Genomic DNA, 18,282 nt, shown 5'->3' with positions numbered 1-18,282 from the left:
TATAATATTAGCATATTCGGCGAGAAAAAATAAGGCGAATGGCCCTGCGGCATATTCTACGTTGAACCCTGAGACTAGTTCAGATTCTCCTTCTGTCAGGTCAAATGGAGCGCGGTTTGTTTCGGCAAGAGTGGAGATATATTATTGCTAAGGGCCAGGAGGAGAAAATGAGGTAGAGAGGTTCTTGAGTCGTAGCTAGGGTATTGAGGGTGTAGTTACCACTAAGGATAATTGTAGCGTTTAGGCCCTTGTACAACAAGGAATGAATGATGCTCCTCGTGCGGTGGTGAGACAAAGAGGATTTATTCAAACTCGCGCACTCCTTTATCCTTACACATCATGTGACTTTCTTAACCAACCAGTTTACTAACTCTGGGGCATGCTCCTTGGGCTCTGTACCTGGGCACATCCTCTGTGCCACCTTAGCCACGCCTCCTACATATCCCCTCTTCTAATTATATTAAGAAGTCACAAAAACAGTATGAACAAAATGCAAACAACAATGCAAACAACAATTTTAACAATCAGAACATTATAAAACTACTAAGCTTCGCAGTGATCCAGCACAGTGCTTGCTCAGTTTCTTAACTCTAATGTAAACCTTTTTAAAACTTTCTTATATTCTTATAGGGTAGTGCAACTTGGATAATTACTTTATTAACTTGGGGCTTAACTTAACTGTGTATAAACTTAGAACTTTATTAATCTGAGGGTTTTTATAACTGGGGAATTTAACTTTATTTAAGAACAGGGTAATTTTAGCAAACTATAATTTCTTAAAAGCGACCTGTGGCTGAGGTAGTGTTATTTTGTGGGGTGTTTCTCTTTTATTATTTGACCAGTCAAACAACTTTTTTTCATTCACACACTCATACATACGTCGGTGGCCACCGCACTCTGAACATACACATGAACACACATACACACGCACATTCCAGAGATTGCTTTTCACCACGTTGGTCATTTTCTAATGTAAACTTGAAAACATAACATAACCCTTTTCCAAACTTCTGCGTCGCTCTGGTTCCTGCTGCTGTGGTCACATATTTGAATAGGGTTTTTCACACCTGGAAGAAACCTGTTTGAGTTTTTTCTTACAACTTTTAGGCATAGCTTTCTCTCCATGTCACAAACCTAGGAATCTCACCCATCGTCCTGAAATCAAATCTTACTATGATTAGCAACTTGGAAGAAACAAACGCCTGAGGTGTCTGCTGCTTTTCAGACCTGCTTCTTTCAGCACTGTCACAACTCAAAAATTGATAACATACATAGCTTTTTACAGATGTTCTTGCAGGTTACACCAGTTCTCCCCCCTTTTGTTTAAACTTAGCACGTGTTTCAATATGTGCCTTTACTGTTTTATGGATTAGTTTGAGATGCTTGACGTGAGAATTTTCCTATTTCATAGGGAGTAACTGCTTAATTTTAATGTTAATCTATTTTAGTGTACCAAAGGGCTGCTAAGCAACTAACTCATGTGTTTTACACTTTTGTGATTTGTCTAGTGGATGTAGTAGCAGTTATGTTTTGTGGATGTATATCTATTTGCATGTACAATTTCAATATGTCTAATTCAAAAATGTATATCTCTGATCGCCAGACCTCATCTACTATTAACTCTCCAGGGTGGTTTCCTGACAGTGTGGCATACTTTGATGATGTAGCTTTATTAATTGTTATTTTGAATGGTCTCTTAGAGAACCTGTATTCTGATGGAGAATGAATGAGGCAATTGTTTGCCTTAAAACTCTGGGTATAGTGTTAAACATTGCTGCTTTAGCAGCTTTTCAATTTCTGTCAGTCATTGGCTGTGGCGTCTCAGGATGTGATTTTGTGTGCATTTGTATACAAATCATACCTTTTGTAACTCACAGGAACCAACCAGAACACATTTCAAACAACAGGTAAGGGTTAACAACATCTCAAGGAAATTCACTTTCAAAACAGGTTATCAACTTCATACCATAATAAGCACAATCATAACATCAAAGGATTGTTTTAGAATTTTCCCAAGGTAATGACAATCAGTCCAGAACTATACAGAAGCTTAGTTCATGGCTTGTAGTTTTCTTACTGTTCCGTGGCAGGATTTATTTAAGTCTATTGCAGCATATTGAGTTTTCCTAGATGCATGTGAGAAGGCCCTGAGGCCTTTCACTGGTTCAGTTTTGCATCTGGTGTGGTTTTTAAAGGTAAACTGTTGATTTCTGTCACAATCTGTGCTTAAGGAGATGAATTAAAATATTACCACTAAAACTTGCCAGGGCATCTTGAAATCCAGCGTCCTCAGCTGTCATCCTATCCAAATTGTCCTTTCAAAGCTGGAATGTTGGTAAAGGCAGGATTTCTTCCGTCTAGTTCCTCAGTCGTGCTCTGCCCTAAATGACAAGCTTACAAACTCAATAGTGACTTACACAGATTTAGGTGGTGAGGTATGACAGAAGGAGCTGTTTTAGAACTAACAGCGGGCTTCTCTCAATTTGATCCCACTGAAACAAAGCTGTAATGCTTCATACCTGCTGGAAACAAAAACTGGGCAGATCTGCCTTTCAGGATCTCTCCTGTTTTGTTTGTTTTTTGTTACCTTGGTATAATTTTCTAACATTTGGTTTGCCTCTGCAGTTAGCAATTCGTCAGACTTTAAGTTGGAGTTCTCCCCTAGCAACACAAGGAGAGGGCAACTGCTAGCCCTCTGAGGTTCCTGCAACTCGTGTAAATACAATTGTTTTTTACCTCGAGCTGTGTCACCTGTGTAGAGCTTTTTTGCTGTGTTGTCTTGTCCTTGGCAAGTCCAGGGTTGTGGTTGTTGGCTTCTTCCTGAAACAACCTGAAGATCTGCACCTTGGGCAGTTTTGGTTAAAACAGCAGAAACAATTAGCAGTTCATTTCTTGTGGCATTGTTTATTAATGTGTCCTCTGCATAATGGTGTATTATGGCTGTCTGATACTTCATCGAGGTATTTTGCATCCCCTGAGGAGAGGTGGCCCAGCAGTGATTTTGGATAGTCTGTGCACTGCTTAAAACCACGATGGGAAGAAGGGTTTTCTGGGCATCCTCAGGGTGACGGAGAATGGTAAAGGAATGGTTTTTTGAATCAGTTACCACTCGTGACCAATTTGCTAGAAGCCTTATAGGTAGAGGCAGTCCGATCTGCAAGGCTTCTGCATGTTTTTTGACTGCGTGTTCTGCTGTTAACATCTGTAATGTTTTCCACCAGTCACCTTTCTCTGGGGTACAGGGTACATGGTTATTTTGGGGGCTGGTTATTGGTATATTGTGGCTTGCCTTAAGTAGGTTTCTCTTTTGCACATGAAAAGTAGTGCTAAAAAAGAGTACAGCTAGCAATGCTATTACAAGCAATACAATGTTTGCAGCATATCTTTTGTTTTGCGTATGGCACCCTTTGTACAACTGAGTCATTTCTCTGCTGCTAGGGTGTCTATGGAATGTTGCTATTAGGGGCTTCCAGGGGCAATCTTCCTGAGAGTGATCCATTTCTCCACAACTAAAACAACTAGCTGTGTGTCTGACTTCCTTGTGTACTCTCATCTGGGCATCTAAAGCTGCAGTTAGAGAGGCAGGTAGTTGCTTCTCAAGGCAAGTTTCTTGACAGGGTTGTACCAGCTCAGTAAAGTCACAGTTCTCCCTTGCAGGAGGGCTCTGCAAAGCTCTTGCATTTTCTCTTTCCAAAGCCAAATGCTTGCACAGCATCTCTCTGGCTTCATTGTATTCAATTTGCTTGTTCAAAGTCGACTGCAGATGGTTCAAACATCTTAACTCAGTATAACCTTGTAACTCTTTACTGTTGGATAGGTAATCAATTTGATCAGCAGTGAGAATGTTTTCCATAGCCTTTAGGGCTTGCCTGGTTATCTCTCTATGGTATTTTGATTGTGAATCTAAATTACAATTTGCTTTCCCGCCTGATTGATGTGCCGTGGTGTCTGCTTGTAGGTATTTAATATGAACAGAGCAATTTTTCTGAAAATCAGCTAACCAGACTGTATATTGGGTGTCACTGAGAACTAGTTTTGTCAGTTCCTTCTAGTCATATGTGGTGAGGGGATAGGTGTGACTCAATGCCTCCAAATATTTAAAAATATTGGTTAAGGACAGACCAGAACCACTTATCAAATGCCTCAGGTTCTCTGTGGCCTTATACAAGGCCTGACTCTGAGGGGGTTGGCTTTGGCTCATATCGTCTGGGTATGCCTGAATAATATTCAGGTTTTCCATTCGAATCGCCCTGTCCAGACATTGTTCCCACATGTTAACTGAAATCTCCCCCTGTGCCCTATTGATCCCTCCCATTGGAACCATGTTTGGCTCTTTCTCCCCCTCCTTCTCCCCTTCCTTCTCCCCCTCCCCCCATGTCTCCCATTCCTCCTATCCCTCTCTTGTGGTTTCGGCAAAACCGGTTCCCTGTGGGGGGATGGTGGGCGGTGGGTAGGGGGCGGGGTTGGCTCCTCGGCCGGAAAAGAAAGGTTGGAGTTCAGTCTGTGTGGGGGAGGAAAATGGCTGCGGCCATGGCTGCCCACGTGTTCGCTGTTCATTTGCAGTGAAAGGGGGTGAATACACTAAGTTATTCTCCCCATCACTGTAACAGGACTGCCTTGTGTGGACCCGGGGGTCGGAAGTTCGCATGGCAATGTCTGTCCCTTCCCAGCGACTCGTTTTACTTGGCTCTCGTGTGTCCCGGTATGATCTCTGAGTTTGCATTACCATGTTGTACTGTGCTGCTATCAGCAAAGTGTATAGGGGGGGTGGGGTGTGGGCTGTTTTGTTCTTCCCTGTGTGCCTCGTGCAGGCAGAGTTTATCAGAGTAAACTGCTTTATGTTGCAAAGTTTAGCAAAACGCTAGAGTGTGAGTTTGCTTCAATGTATCATGAGGTTTCTATGGAAACAGGGTGTCTTATGTTACCTTATCTCCAGCGACTGGGAGCACACGTTCTGAGTCCTTTTGTGGCAGTTTTGGGCTAACTTGCAGTCTTTTTTCTGCGGCTTTGGGGGGTCCGGGCTGTGTCGGCTGCGGCGCGGGGGGTGCGCTGTGCTGCTCCGGCGGCGTGGGCGCTCGGCTGGGGGCAGCTGCGGAGTGGGGCAGCTCCCGGCGTGGGGGCAGGCTCGGCAGACGCTGGTTCGGCGATGGCAGGCCGTGGGGTTCCGGCGCTGGTGGTTGGTGTCCCGGTGAAGGCTGCAAGCTGCGGGCTTGGGACAGCGGCGGCGGCGGGTCAGGGCGGGACCCGCGCGGCCGGCAGCCGGGGGCGCCACGGGTGCGGGGCCGGTAGGCGGTCCTAGCGCCGGGCCGGCGGCACAGAGCGGCGAAAAGCGGCGAAAAGTTCTTTTGGGGTTTCCGCGGTTTCTGAAAGGTTTTTCCTCAACCTGAAGAGTCTACACTGTCGTCACAAACAGGCAGGGGTCGGCAGGAGGTGGCCAACCTCCTCCGGTGCTCAGGATGGAGCAGGGGGCTCCGATAGGGTCGCGGAGCAGTTCTGCTTTTCCACGTGGCTTTTGGGCGCAGCGCGGTTTCGGCAGGGACAGCGGGCGAACGCGGGTGATGTTAAGGCGGTGCTGGGCTCTGTTAAGCGGATACTCCCGGCGCGGGCCCCTGTTGCGGTGCGGGGGCGGCCAGCACACATGTTTGCTCGACCTTTTCCCCAGTACTTCCAAACTTCGGTTTTAGTAGTTGCTAGGCAACAGGCACTAGGTGCTGGGCCGGCGGTGCAGCGGGCACGGAGTTCTGCACTTTCCGCTAGGCAGAAAGGCAATGCGGGGGTCGTGCGGTGGGGCTGGGATGGTACAGGCGGCAGCAAAACCGCTTCTCGCACGTGATCCAGCGCAGTCGGCAGCGGCATGCCGCTTTTACCAGATGACCGACATTCAGGGGACCAACAGGCTTTTCCCTGACGATCTTAATGTGCTCCACGGCTCGGGTCTCCGAGCTGCAGGCACGTCTCGCCCAGGGAGCAGTCTTAGGCGTGCGGGGTGCATCTCAGTAAAGACTCACCGCTTTTGATGTTGCGTTGACCCTCTCCGCTCTCTCCGGTTGCCTGCTCTGACCTCTCGGCTTTTTCCTTAACTCTTTCTTCTCTTCTTCCGTAAACTAATATTTTTCGAGCTCGCTAAACTAACTGTCCGTCTCTTAGATCCCACTAAGACCACGGGTTATTGACGTCAAGGTTTTTTCTGGTGAAGTCTCCCGTCTTCGAAAATGAAGACGATCCCGGAGACACCAGCTGATCTCCTGATCCAGGATAGATATCTCACTTAATATAAGCTAAATTTGTCCCTTTCGGATCGCCATTTGTAGCGTTTAGGCCCTTGTACAACAAGGAATGAATGATGCTCCTCGTGCGGTGGTGAGACAAAGAGGATTTATTCAAACTCGCGCGCTCCTTTATCCTTACACATCATGTGACTTTCTTAACTAACCAGTTTACTAAATCTGGGGCATGTTCCTTGGGCTCTGTACCTGGGCACATCCTCTGTGCCACCTTAGCCACGCCTCCTACAGATAATTACGGATAGGAGAATAATGGCTAGGGTAACTTCGTAAGAGATAGTTTGTGCGACTACTCGGAGGGCACCGATTAAGGCATATTTTGAGTTAGAAGCTCACCCTGATCATAGAATTGAGTAGACTGCCAAGCTAGATAGAGCTAGAAGGAAGAGTATGCCAAGGTTTAGGTCAGTAAGGGGAAAGGGTAGGGGAAGTGGTGTTCAGATTGTAATTGCTAGGAGAAGGGCAAAGATAGGAGTAGATATAAATAAGTAAGGGGATGAAGTTGATGGACGAATTGGTTCTTTGATGAATAGCTTCACTCCATCTGCTATAGGTTGTAAGAGACCAAATGGTCCTACAATATTAGGCCCTTTTCAGGTTTGCATATAACTTAGAATCTTACATTCAACTAGGGTAAGAAATGCTACGGCGATGAGGATGGAGAGAGCATAGGATATTGATATAATAAGGTAAGTGAGGGTTAAGTGAACTGTCATGTGGTTTGTGTTGGAGCTAGGGAGAGGATTTGAACCTCTGGGTAAAGGGCTTAAACCTTCTGCATTTGCCAAGCTCTGCCACGCTAGTGGTCCTTTTCTAGGAGGGGGTTATGGTGGAGCTCTTAGTAATTTAGTTGGGTTCATTACTGGGTGCGAAGACGTGCTTGTGGCATAGGCCCTACTTCTTCGATCCTTTCGTACTAGAAGGAGTTGTAACATAGATAGAAACCGACCTGGATTACTCCGGTCTGAACTCAGATCACGTAGGACTGTTAATCGTTGAACAAACGAACCCTTGGTAGCAGTTGCACCACTAGGATGTCCTGATCCAACATCGAGGTCGTAAACCTCCTTGTCGATGTGGGCTCTTGAAGGAGATTGCGCTGTTATCCCTGGGGTAGCTAGGTTCATTACTCAATTATATTGGGTCTGGTTGCTATTAGCACGTTGATGGGTAGTTCTTGGTTAAGATGGATTGTCTGATATTTGGAGGTTAAGTTTGTCTCCAAGGTCGCCCCAACCAAAAAATGCACACCAGCAAAATCCCAGGGGAGTAGGCCCTGTGGGTGAGTATTGTTTATGGGAGTGGTAGCAGATTTTAAAGTTCCACAGGGTCTTCTTGTCTTATGGGGTTATTCCTGCTTTTGCACGGGAAGATCAATTTCACTGATTATCTGTAGGAGACAGCTAAGACCTCGTTAAACCATTCATACAAGTGCCGATTTATGGGACAATTGATTGCGCTACCTTTGCACGGTTAGGATACCACGGCCGTTGAACGAATTGTCACTGGGCAGGCTTCACCTTTAATACTTGGTTTGCTAAAGGCTATGTTTTTGGTAAACAGTCGGGCCTTGGATTTGCCTAGTTCCTTTTACAGATTTTAATCGTCTTTGGGGGCGCTCCATAGGTGGGTTAACAGAGTTTTGGGTATAAGGTCTTGTTAAGGTTAAAAAATATCCTGTGAATTGTTAATAATGTTGTAATGTAAGCTTGCGCCATAGAGGGGATCCCTAGTTACTTATTTTAGCATAAATTCTCTTATTTAATATAAGTTGGCCTATTGGGGAAGAGGGAGTCATAAGGAAGTTTAGATTTTTTTAGGTGAGGAGCTTTGACGCATTCTTTAATGGTGGCTGCTTGAAGGCCCACAATTAAGCTGTAATTGAATTTATCCGCTAGGGGAGAGTGTATTCTTTTTTAAAGGAGTTGTACCTCCTTTAAATAGCCCTTAATTCGCTTCATGTGGGTTGAGTGTAGTCCTGGGAGGTGAATTAAGAGGGAACTAAGATTCATTTCATAGGCAACCAGCTATCACCCAGCTCGATTGGCTTTTCACCACTACTAACGAGTCTTCCCACTCTTTTGCAACAGAGACGGGTTTGCTCAGTAGATAGCTGCTCGTGAGTAGCTCGCTTGGGTTTCGGGGAAGCAAGATTAAATTGGCTTTTTGCTTGGGTAGTTCTCGCTAAATCATCATGCAAAAGGTACAAGGGTTGGTCTTTGCTATTTATTGCTTGGTTTGTCATTACTATTTCATTCTTCCCTTACGGTACATGATCTCTATTGCGTCTTGAGTTTACCTTTCTATCGCCTAGACTAGGTTGAGTGAGAGAATGTTTTGATTTAATGGGTAGTATTAACTTAGTTCCTATGTAATCTGGTAGAAGAGCTAGAGTTAGGCTTCAAGGCGATCTGATATGGAACAGATATCTTTCAGGTGTAAGCTGAATGCTTTAGTTATAGCTACGTCTTGGTAGACTAAGTGCACCTTCCAGTACACTTCCCTTGTTACGACTTGCCTCATCTCTAGCTTAGGGGTTTATTATAAATAAAATTAATCCTAGCTTGTGAGGAGGGTGACGGGCGGTATGTACGTGCTTCAGAGCCAGCTTAAAGGAGGCATTATTATCCTGCTTTACTGCTAAATCCGCCTTTTAGGAGTGATTTCACACTCCTTGTGTGCTAGAAAATGTAGCCCATTTCTACCATCTCATGAGCTATACCTTGACCTGTCTTATTAGTGGGATGTTGCTGTTGTGCCCACTGTTAAACCCTCAGTTTAGGGGTGGGCTGACGACGGCGGTATATAGGCTGATTTGGCAAGGGATGGTTGGGTGTATCGTGGGTTATCGGTTATAGAACAGGCTCCTCTAGGTGGGTTTGGAGCACCGCCAAGTCCTTAGAGTTTTAAGCGTTTGTGCTCGTAGTTCTCAGGCGGATGCTTAAGTGGTGAAAGCATCAGGATTTAGGGCCAGGCATAGTGGGGTATCTAATCCCAGTTTGTGTCCTGGCTTTCGTGGAGTTTTGTTGATCATGAAGCTAAGATCATTTCTATAGGAGTATTAAATGCATCTTGTGCTTATAACAGCTTGGTTACATTTCAGTCTTAGTTGAAGTGATAATGGAAAACCACTCTTTACGCCGTATACAGTTAATTTGGGTTTCTTGTGTGACCGCGGTGGCTGGCACAAGATTTACCAACCCTGGTAAGTTGCTTTAACTAAGTCAAGATTACACTTGTTGCTTAATATTAATTACTGCTAAAAACCCGTGGGGGTGTGGCTAGGCAAGGCGTTTTGGGCTACAATTGGAGTGGTGTGCCTGATGCCTGCTCCTGCTGTCTTTTTAAGGTGCTGAGGGCATTTTCACTGGGATGCGGATACTTGCATGTATATATTTGGCAAGAACTAACTGTAAGGTTAGGACTAAGTCTTTTTTGTCCTTGGGTATGTGCAATAGCCGTCTTAACATCTTCAGTGTTATGCTTTATTGTAAACTACAAGGACTAAGGCTGTTATAGGCATAGTGATTATTATTGGGGCTTGTTTTAGTTGTAGTAATAGTTGCTATTGATTTAGGATTTGTTTAGTGGTTGGAGAAGTAGTTCTAGTGGATAACAAAAATGTGTTGTTGAGAAGTTAGAAGAGTAGAAAGGGGCAGGATTGTAGTGTTGTGGGCGGGTTTGTTAAGGTTTTATGTTCTTGTAGTTGAAATTGCAACGATGGTTTTTCAGGCCAAAGGTCTTGGATAGAGGTCAAGCAGGAATTGTTATGACGTACTTTATACTATTTTTAAGTGTTAGTTTTATTTTGGGAGGACTAGCAGTTGCTTCCAATCCTTCTCCATACTATGCAGTAGTGGGGTTAGTGTTGGCATCTATTGTAGGGTGTGGATGGTTAATGAGTTTGGGGGTGTCTTTTGTATCACTAGTGTTATTTCTGGTATATTTAGGTTGGATGTTATTGGTTTTTGTGTATTCGGTTTCATTGGCAGCAGATCCATTTCCTGAGACTTGAGAGGACTGGCAGGTTGTTGGGTATGGTGCTGGGTTAGTTTTAGTGCTGGGGGGTGGGGTGTTTATTATAGGACTATCTGAGTTAGAGTGGTTAGGGATAAACACGGTGGATAGTGGGGGTGTTTTATCTATTCGGTTGGATTTTGAGGGAGCGGCTATGTTTTATTCTTGGGGGGTGGGACAATTTTTAATTGCGGGCTGGGGTCTGTTGCTGACGTTGTTTGTTGTGCTAGAACTTGTACGAGGGTTGTCTCTTGGGGCAATTCGGGCGGTTTAAGGAGGTGTGGTTCAGAGAATAGTTTAATGAAAATGCCAGCTTTGGGAGTCGGTGATAAAGGTTTGATTCCTTTTTGTCTGAAGGGTTGGAAAAAAGTTTGGGACCAACTGTTAAAGGTGTATGTGGGTGGAATATTAGTTAGAGTAGTGGGGGCGATTAATTGGGGAGGTAAGAGGGTGAAAGGAAATGATGGGGTAGATTAAAGTGTAAACAAACAAATGAACAAATGACTGATGAAAGGAAATGATGGGGTAGATTAAAGTGTAAACAAACAAATGAACAAATGACTGATGAAAGGAAATGATGGGGTAGATTAAAGTGTAAACAAACAAATGAACAAATGACTGATGAAAGGAAATGATGGGGTAGATTAAAGTGTAAACAAACAAATGAACAAATGAATGATGAAAGGAAATGATGGGGTAGATTAAAAAAATTTAACAAAGTGATGATGCAAATGTCTGAATTGGAAAATTAGGGGAATGGAAAGTTTGTAAAATTTGAAATTTTTGTTAAAAAATTTAAAAACAAAAATTAATGATGAATAGAGGGAAAGTCCCTAGACCATTGCAAAAAATGACAAAATTTTTGTAATTTTTTGTGAAATTGACTACAAAAATATGTCTGGCGTGCATTAATTAAATTGCAACTTGATGAGAGACGTAATGGAAAAACCAAGCCAACAGCACGTGACAGTGCATCAGTGCAACAGTATGAGACCGAATAACACTTGAAACCATATCATTAATTTTCACGCGAAAGTGAGAAAACCGCTCGCCGACCATAAGGGGTATGTCAACCATATATGGGAGCCCCCTGGTGGAGCACTCTGAAGGGCTTATTGAGATCTACCCCCCAAAAAAACCCCAAAAGTTTAGAAGAGAGAAAATGCCGCGATCACGAGGTCCAGGTTGGCCGAGCATCCCCAACCATTAGTAACGGAGCGCAAGTTTAGGAAAATTAAGCAAGTTATGGCTCTGACTGAGGAACCAGAGGCGACAAAGAGCAAGTTATGAGAGTGGGTTATTGGTGGAAAGGGAAAGAATACACCTGAAGCTGGACATGATAAACATTACTAACACCGGGTTGCTGGTTTCTCGTGAGGAGTACGACTAATAAATAACCCAGCACTTCTTGGTTGGTACATAGAGCAAGGTTAAGTGGTGAGTGGTCCATGGACCATGGATTTTAGGTTCTGTGACGTTCCTTGTATTGAGAAGGATTTTATGCGAAAATTAGCAGCCTTAGGTTTTAGTTCGTTTGGCGGGATTATTCCTAGAACATGACATGTTATGTCCTTGTGTGGGAATGTACCTAGATCTGTGAATGACAAGTTTTGGATTGTATGGGAGATAATATGGAAATCTGGATGGTTTTTGCAATAATAGTATGTCAGATTTTCCTACATGCATGTTATGTCTAATGTGGTGGAGGATGCTATGCAAAGTAATACAAACCGTAGGGTATGGGGGGAGGGGGGGCCCCTCCCCTTGATGTACGTGTTGATTGGAAAGTTGGGGGGTGCTTGGATATTTTTTGGAAAACTCTAAGAAGGGGGCGGCCTTCAGTCTTTGGTTTACAAGACCAACGTTTTTTATAAACTATTAGAGTGATTAGAGGTTGAGTATCTTATTTTCTAGGAGACTAGTAATGGGGAATAAGATGAGAATGATTGTGAAGTAGGTAGTTGAGGCGAGTTGTCCAATGATAATAAATGGATGTTCGACTGGTTGGCTACCGATTCATGTAAGGATTAAAAGGTTTGTTACTAGGATTCAGAATAGAAGTTGGGAGAGAGGTCGGAAGGTTATAGTTCGTTGCTTTGATATGTGGAGGAATGGGGCTAGAAATAGAATTAAGACGGAGGCAGCTAGGGCCAGGACTCTCCTAATTTGTTGGGGATTGATCGTAGGATGGCATATGCAAATAGGAAGTACCACTCAGGTTTAATGTGGGGAGGTGTTACTAATGGGTTTGCAGGTGTAAAATTTTCTGGATCTCCTAAGAGGTTGGGTGAGAATATGGCAAGTGTTATTAGAGGAATGAGGAGGAACAAAAGGCCTAGAATATCTTTTATTGAGAAATAGGGGTGGAATGGGATTTTGTCGCAGTCTGAATAAATACCTAAGGGGTTGTTTGAGCCTGTTTCGTGTAAGAAAGTTAAGTGGATGAGGGTGAGACCTGCAATTAAGAATGGGAGGAGGAAGTGGAGGGCAAAGAACCGGGTAAGTGTAGGGTTGTCAACTGAGAATCCTCCTCAAGCTCATTCTACAAGTGTTTGGCCAATGTAAGGAATTACTGAGGTTAGTAATTACTGTAGCGCCTCAGAATGATATTTGGCCTCATGGGAGGACATATCCTACGAAGGCAGTTGCTATTAGAGTTAAGAGGAGAATAACTCCTGTGTTTCAGGTTTCTTTATATAGGTAGGAACCATAGTAGAATCCTCGTCCAATGTGTAGGTAAATGCATATGAAGAAGAAGGAGGCGCCGTTTGCATGGAGGTTTCGGATTAGTCAGCCGAATTGAACATTTCGGCATGTATGGGCGACGGACGTGAATGCCAGGGTGATATCCGCTGTATAATGTATTGCTAGTAGGAGGCCAGTGGTGATTTGGATTGTTAGACAGATGCCAAGAAGAGATCCAAAGTTTCATCAGGCGGAAATGTTTGGTGGTGTTGGGAAGTCAATTAAAGAATTGTTGATTATTTTTAGAAGGGGGTGATGTTTTCGTAAGTTAGGGGCCATTAATTCTTAGTTCTGTGTAAATAAGATTATAATTAAGATAGATAGAGCGAAGGATCCTAGATAGGTTTTGATTAGTCTGGAGTGTAGAGTAGTTGAGATTTTGGATACTTTGAGTTGAAGGGTCGCTAGTCCTTCTGGGCCTATTTTTTTATATCAGGATAGGTCGATTAAATGGGATGCAATGTTCTGGTCGTTGTTTAGGAGTTTAGTAGAGCTGAGGCGGTGTATAAGGGGGTTCAAATATCCTAGAGTGCTGGAGAAGTTTATAGTGATATTTTGTTTGGGGGCAGAGAAGGTGGTTGTAATATAGGTTGGAGTTGGACCTCGTTGGCTTATAAGGAGTATGTAGAGGGTATAGGCTGCAGTTAGTAGAGTTGCGGCTCCGGTTAGGATAATGGTGAAGGTAGATCAGTTGAAGAGTGCAATTATGATAGTTAATTCAGCTATCAGGTTAGTGGTCGGAGGAAGGGCTATGTTTGTTAGGTTGGCTAGGAGCCATCAGATTCCTGTTAGAGGTAAAAGGGGTTGTAGGCCTCGTGTTAGAAGGAGAGTACGACTATGTATGTGTTCATAGTTTGTATTAGCTAGGTAAAATAGTATGGAAGAGGTGAGTCCATGTGAAATCATTAGGATTATGGCCCCTGAAAAGGATCAGTGGGTTTGGATTATTGTTGCGGCAATGACTAGACCTATGTGGCTTACTGAGGAGTAGGCTATTAATGACTTAAGGTCGATTTGGCGTAGGCAGATGGAGCTTGTCATTAGTGCCCCTCATAAGGCTAGGGTTAAAAATGGGTAGTAGAGGTAGTCTAATAGGGAGTTTGTAATTATTGAGGTACGCATAATGCCGTATCCCCCAAGTTTGAGGAGGAATGCAGCTAGGAGTATGGATCCTGTGATTGGTGCCTCTACGTGGGCTTTTGGGAGTCATAGGTGTAGTCCGTAAAGGGGAGCTTTCACTATGAAAGCGAACAATAGGGCTAGACTTGATATGAGGCCTGTTCAGGAGTTTGTAAGAGATGAGTGTGAAAGTTTTATTATAGTGATGTGTATAGTTCCTGTTTGAGTGTGAAGATAGAGGATCACTACTAATAGGGGAAGAGAACTAATTAGTGTATAAAGTAAGAGGTAGATTCCAGCACTTAAACGTTCTGGTTGGCTACCCCATTGTGTGATTAGAATTAGAGTAGGGATTAGGGTAGCTTCGAATGCGATATAAAATAATATCAGTTCTAAGGCTGAGAAGGCCAAGATAATGAATGGTTGGGTGAGGATTATGGTTATGGTAAAAATATATTTTCGTGTGGGAGGTTCTTGTTGAAGGTGATTTTGGCTTGCCAGGATTATAAGAGGTAGAAGTCAACAAGATAGAACTAATAAGGGGGATGAAATTTGATCAGTTCCAAGTCATGGTGATAGGTTTTTGCTAGGGTAATAGGTTGAAGGAAGTCATTGTAAGCTAGCGGTTGCAATTAAGAGGCTGTGCGAGGTGACATTGAGTCATAGGAATTTTGGAGGAGATAGGAGGGTTATGGGGAGTAATATGATTGTAGGGAGAATAATTTTTAACATTGTAGAAGGTTTAGATTGTGTAAATGATCCGATCCGTGAGTTCGGGTGGAAGCTACTAGGACTGCTAGACCGGTGCCTGCTTCACAGGCTGAGAATGCTAACATAAGAATGGGCATTAAGGTGGGGGATGTTGTTTGGGTTTGAATAGGTCATATGGAGAGGGCAATGTATATTGATAGTATTATGCTTTCTAAGCATAGCAGGGCAGAAATTAGGTGTATTCGGTGAAAGGCTAGTCCTAGACTACTTAGGGTGAAGGCAGAGTAGAAGCTTAAATGCAGAAAGGTCATTGAGAAAGTCACGGGGTAGGACTGTGGTTTGTTGAGCCGAAATCAACTGTCTTTGCTAGACTAACTTTCTGAAGTTATTCTGCTCATTCTAAGCCCCCTTGAATTCATTCATAAATTAGCCCTAGTGCGAGGAGGAGAATGACTGTGGAGGTTCATGTTAAGGTAGTGAGGGGGGAGAGGAGTTGAGTAGCCCATGGGAGGGGCAATAGGAGGGCAATTTCTAGGTCGAACAAGAGGAATAAGATTGCGACAAGGAAGAATTGGATTGAAAATGGGAGGCGGGCAGAGCCCAGTGGTCAAAGCCACATTCGTATGGGGATAATTTTTCTGAATCTGGATTTATTTGAGCTAATCAAAGGTTTAGTGAAGTTAAGATAATACATAGTGATAGAGAAATTGTGAATATAAAGAGGATGATGTTAATTGCCTTTCTCTGGTTTTGATCCAGATTTTAGAGATTGGAAGTCAATTGTAATTAATATACTAGAAGGGCAAGATCCTCATCAATAGATTGTTATGTAGAGGAACAGTCAGATAATGTCAACAAAATGTCAGTATCAGGCCGCTGCTTCAAAGCCAAAGTGGTGGTTGGATGTGAAGTGGAATTTTACGAGGCGGAGGAGGCAAATCAAGAGGAAGGAGGATCCAATGATTACGTGGAGACCATGAAATCCTGTGGCGACAAAAAAGGTTGATCCATAGACTCCGTCGGCAATTGAGAATGGAGCTTCATAATATCCTATTGCTTGAAGTGCTGTAAAGTAAAATCCTAATAGGACGGTTATAAGTAGGGCTTGGGTAGCTTGGTTCCAATTGCCCTCTGTAATGCTGTGATGTGCTCATGTGACAGTGACTCCTGAGGCTAGGAGGATAGCAGTGTTTAGTAGGGGGACTTCTATTGGATTGAGAGGTTTGATTCCTGTAGGAGGTCATTGTCCTCCGAGTTCTGGAGTGGGGACTAAGCTGGAGTGGAAGAATGCTCAGAAGAATCCTAGGAAGAAGAATGCTTTGGATGTAATAAATAAAATTATTCCGTAACGTAAGCCCTTTTGGACTGTAGGGGTATGGTGGCCTTGGAATGTGCTTTCTCGTACGATGTCACGTCATCATTGGAGTATCACTAGGATTATAGAGAGTAGGCCTAGGAGTAAGAGTTGGATAGAGTTGTGGTGAAATCATATGGCTAACCCAGAGGTAGTGAGGAGGGTGGCTGCTGCTCCAAAAATGGGTCAAGGGCTTGGGTCTATTATGTGAAATGAGTGGGCTTGGTGTGTCATTAAGGGTTAAATGTTTTCTCGTAAGTAAAGGCTTAGAAGAAGTACAAAGACATACACTTGGATTATTGCCACGGTCACTTCTAGAATTGTTAAGAGGAGTAGAATTGTAGTTAGAAGGGACACGGTAGGTATAATGGGAAGGAGGACGGTAGTGGCTGTTGAAATGAGTTGGATGAGTAGGTGTCCTGCTGTGAGGTTGGCTGTGAGGCGAACTCCTAAGGCTAAAGGGCGAATGAGAAGGCTTGTTGTTTCAATTATGATGAGGACAGGAATTAGAGGTGTTGGGGTGCCTTCTGGTAGGAGGTGTCCAAGGGAAGCTGAAGGTTGGTTTCGTGGGCCTGTTAGCAGGGTGGCAAGTCATAGAGGGAAGGCAAGGTCTAGGTTTATTGATAGTTGGGTAGTAGGTGTGAATGTGTAAGGTAGGAGGCCTAATAGGTTAATTGTTAGAAGTATAATTATGAGTGATGATAGGATTAGGGCTCATTTATGGCCTTTTTTGTTTAATGGGGTGATATGGTTTGAAGCTGGCTCCCTGCCAAGTCTCCAAACCTTACCACCAGAGTTCCCCCCCCCCCTCTCAAACCTCAGGGAGAAGAGGGAGAAAAAAAAACGAAAGAAAACCCGAAACAAGAGAGAGACAACCAAAGTGAGATATATAAATATATTTGCACTTATATACAATTAAAAATAAGGGAAAGGGAAGGGGGAAGGGAAAAGGAACAAAACCAAAATATTATATATATAAATATCCCAATTAGCAGCCCAATATCTATCCACTAAAAGAGTTAACAAAGAAATAGCTCACTACTCTCCTGGGACAACCGAGGGTCGCTCCGGAACGATCGCCGGCAACCTCTGTCTCCCAAGGTCGACAAGGCCTAACCAGGCCTCGCTCCCCAACACGGTAGACTCAACAGCAGGGAACCTGCACCTCCAAGCCGCCGGAAGGAAAGAGGACGAAGGCCTCTCCTCCTTTCTTCTTATAATCTGGCTTACGTAAAAATCGTAGGGAATACTGGGTAAATCTGGACCCTTCCTTGGTTACAAACTGGTTACCAAGGAAGGCCTAGCCCAAACCACCACATTCTCCACCCCTTATTCCATACTATTTTTACGTAACACCTATGTCTCACGTTCGCCTACATCCCACTCGTCTATATACACATATACATATATATATATATATAGTCCTTGTTGGTCTCTCAGCGCAGTTGTCTCGTCGTTGGAAAATCAATACCAATGTCAGTTCAGTTCAGTCCAGATCTTTGGTCTCCTCAGTCACAATTACAGTTCTGATTTATGGCTGTTTCATCACTGGACTGTCTCATCACTGGATACCAGCATCAGCTTAGTTCAGGTCTCTCTCTCTCTTTCATCTGGTGACTGGCTTCCTGTAAAAACACAACTCAGGACATACAATTAGTTTTTCCCCAAGGCTAAATTTCCTTGAGGCACACACTGGATGACTCCATCCTTCCTCATTATCCACCACGTATTTCCTGGCCCTTGAGCAAAGACAATCCCACGAATGGGTTTGTCTTGGCCTGAGGTAGGGGTAACCCAAACAGCTTTCCCTAGCATTCCCCTCAAATGGATTGCTGGAACTTTATCTCCATCAACAATGTGAAGGGATTCTGCTTGTGCGGGGCCAGCTCGATTGACAGAACCCCTGGTGTTAACTAGCCAGGTAGCCTTGGCTAAGTTCTTGTCCCAGTTTTTATAAGTCCCCTCACCTAATGACTTTAGAGTTGTCTTCAACAGTCCGTTATATCTCTCAACCTTCCCAGCAGCTGGTGCATGATAAGGAATGTGGTACAC

General features: G+C 43.8%; 1 protein-coding gene across 2 annotated transcripts in view; it reads left to right on the top strand.

Annotated features, from left to right (window-relative positions):
• The window catches only part of LOC127462093 (uncharacterized), a 256,860-nt gene that overhangs the window by 219,751 nt on the left and 18,827 nt on the right, over nt 1-18,282 (top strand). The window lies entirely within an intron of this gene.

The sequence above is a fragment of the Manacus candei genome, unplaced genomic scaffold (assembly GCF_025592945.1).
Source record: "Manacus candei isolate 608988 ecotype Guabito, Panama unplaced genomic scaffold, ASM2559294v1 h1tg000002l, whole genome shotgun sequence".
Classification (NCBI taxonomy): Eukaryota; Metazoa; Chordata; class Aves; order Passeriformes; family Pipridae; genus Manacus; species Manacus candei.
The sequence above is the reverse complement of the archived record's forward strand: the minus strand, read 5'-3'. Positions and strand labels throughout refer to the sequence as shown.